Genomic DNA, 3437 nt, shown 5'->3' on the forward strand with positions numbered 1-3437 from the left:
GGCATAAACAAGCTTACATAGATCTTGGTGCCATCAAGGAGAGATGTGGAGAAAAATCCTGATTTCTTTGGCATTGATGCAACACATTTATGATTATGAAGACCAATCAACAAATATTTTGCTGAATAGTTGGTGACCAATGCAGCTAGAAAGCTGGGAAGAAGCTGGTCAGTTTCCAGGAGCGATGAAACTGGTTTGTGTACGTGAACTGAATAAACAGAGCTCAAGGCAGAAGAATCACAGGATGTCCTCACTCATAAATAAGCCAAGTGGTCAGGTGACGATACCCTGTCACACACACACTTTTCCTGTATGTCTTGCTGCATCATGACTTTCCTTCCATAGTTCCTGAACTTTCATACTAAGGAATTCCTTGTAGACCACATGTGTCTGTGTTATATATATTTGGCTATGAGGTGGTTAGTATGTTTTATAATCATGAGAGTGCATATACAGCGCTGTGTTTTAACACTTATGCATGTGTTGATAGTTGTTTTTCCCAACTGCTTAGGAAAACAAATGAAAAACTGCATGACCACCCGCTCAACTGTCGTTTCTACGTGCCAAAAGCTGTTTGAAATGGTTCTCTGAAATCTGCTCTGAATGGACTCCCAAACAGCTGTAAAAAATCAAACACGTTTTTATCCCATTTAAACTGTAATTGACACCCCAACCACAAGAACACAATGTACTTTACAATATGCTATAACAATGAACGTATGTGGGCCTACTCACCACAAGAATTATTTGACCAAGTTAGTTTCTTACTGTTCAGAAGTTTCCTGAAATTGACATTTATACATGAATTGGGGTTTTGAAAGAGATGTTTTAGGACACTACACCTTTTCACTTACATATGCATTTCGCACATGGCATGCGCAGATTGCACACTCGACTGCTTTGCGATACTTAAACTGACCTTGACCTGACTTGCAGAAGAAAGTTGTGCAGTTGCAGGCTGCACTTTCAAATTCCAGTTGTACAAACACGGGGACGTTCTTATTTCCATTTTTTGTTGTTGTTGTTGTTTCCACATTTGCTTTGTGTTGTACAAAGAGTTGATTGTGCAACAATTATTCGTTATTTACACAAATGATCGATGCGCAATCAATCAATCAATCGTTGATGTGTTATTTACGTGTTAAAATTAACACACACACACATATATATATATATATATATATGTATTATAAATAACGCATATTTGAACCTCCTGGCAAATTCTACACAAACCTCAAAAAAAAAAAAAGGAGCACAATATAGACATATAGCTACTAAACTGACTTTTACTTACTAAAGGAATATACTATCAATCAAGGGGCAGAAGGAATTGTGTGCAACAGGTTTAATTTAGAGGCCTCGATACAGTAGGTTTTATAGGATTACAATTCTCCTGTGTAAAACCCTTTTTGGGTTTAATGAAATTAAAATAATTTTTTTTAATGCTAAAATAATGACTAAAAAAGTCAATGTCATGAATCAGTCTCCCTCTTGTGGTCTTCTCTGGCAAGACTCTGTGACTCCACCAGAGGGAGGCAGATACCATCATGTCACTGATGGATGGATTCATTCTGTTCATATCCCCCCCATATGTGTTCAAGACAAGAAAAGTCAGCCCAGTTCATATAGGATCAGAACGAATCGCAACTGTATGATGAATTGTTTTGAAAAAACATTTCATAGCAATATGGTGAAAGATAGTAAGAAAGAAACAAAGAAAACATACAGAATGAATTAAGGCAGAACGAGCACTAAGACATGTGTAGAATCTTAACATTGACTCTACAGCAGTTGTTGTGGGAATCGTCGACATTTAAGCAACAGTTATTGGCAGGAAAACAGTGCTGCCAATCCAAAACCCCTCAGGCCTCAACCAACACAACCAGACAGAGCCTTGAGCCCCTACAGACTTCTGGGAAGGCATACAGAGCATGGCACCACTCATAGAGCGTGCAGGAATGGGCCAGTGAAAAAAGCGTGACTCTTGGCTTTGGATGTAATGCTATGCTTGGATGGACATAACTGATCATTCACATATTGAGACAAAGGATAAACGATGATCGGGATGAGCGATGACCCAGGTCTCCAAAGGCCAGCGTGGATCAAATGAACATCCAAAACATATTGTGCATATGTGCATGTGGTCGCACCACCCACTGCGATGCATTCAGTCTCGACTCAACGGCACACACACAGAAAAACTGAATAATTTCAGGGGAAAAAATCTATTCAGCTTAGATTAAAGGAATGTAAAATACTGCATGGAAATACCTCAAAAACCTCTGGGGTTCAGCATCAGCAAACACTGAGTATGAAAGGCAGAATAATTTCATTAAAATATAAGGAAGGGGTGGGACCCCATATTCTTCCATTTATTGTACGATTGAATTTCATCTGCAGAAATATTTGTCTTTGTTTTAACAGTTGTGCTGCTTTTTCCTCACCAAACTACACTTCCAGAACATTAAGAAACAGTTTCAGCTCATTAGCAATGACGGAACAAAACCTGAAAAGGTAATATTGCAGTACAGCAGATTTAATTTGACAAATCATCTCATTTTACGTATGATTTAACCATTAAACACATGCTAAAGAGAATTAGAAGGTTGAAAGAAGGCACTGAAGAAACCAAGAGGTTGGCAGCCACCTGAGCTGTTGGCTACGTCTGAGAGAACAGATGTGTCCACGTGGACTCCTTTTGCCTGCATATCTCTCCAGGATGGGTTGGCACCAGGTTTCCAGGGCTGAAGGTCTGAGTGCTGCTCTTAAAAATATACCTGGAGGGTTGCAGCGATTGATGTAAGTTTTCAACGGAATTGATTTGGGAATCACTGTCTGTGATACATCAACTTACTGCCCACAAGGTGTAGAATTGACCAAAATGATGACAAGGTTCTATTAGCAAATCTCTTCTAGGGTGAAATATCAGGTCAAAATGTCTCATTAATTGATAGCATGAATGATCTTCTGGAGGAACTAAAGAGTGAGAAAATGGCAATATTTCCAAAAGGAAATCATTTATTGGATGGAATTGGCTTGAGAGTCATGGGTAGTCGTAGTCAGCCATGGTATTTGGCACAACTCTGTTACTTCTAGCAAAGCACTACACTTTCAGAGATGTGTGTGTGTGGGATTAGAGTTTAAGAGGAATGGAATGAGACAAACATCAGTCATAAGAAATAAGAACAGGAAAGACAACAACCATGATTCTTAATTTGAAATATATAATTAAATTGTAAATCGATAAAGCTGCTACTGCAGAACACATCCATTATCTACACTTTTGGATAATACGTGTTTATTTGTTTAGGAGGAAAGGAACAGATGGAGAAACATCAGCTGTCACAAGCAGAAAGAATGTACAGGGTCTCTAAAAAACTTTATTTAAGATTAATTAAAATGAGGTGAAATGAAATCGCATACTTCCTTTGTTCATA

Source organism: Sinocyclocheilus rhinocerous, unplaced genomic scaffold (genome assembly GCF_001515625.1).
Source record: "Sinocyclocheilus rhinocerous isolate Xijiao unplaced genomic scaffold, SAMN03320098_v1.1 scaffold551, whole genome shotgun sequence".
Classification (NCBI taxonomy): domain Eukaryota; kingdom Metazoa; phylum Chordata; class Actinopteri; order Cypriniformes; family Cyprinidae; genus Sinocyclocheilus; species Sinocyclocheilus rhinocerous.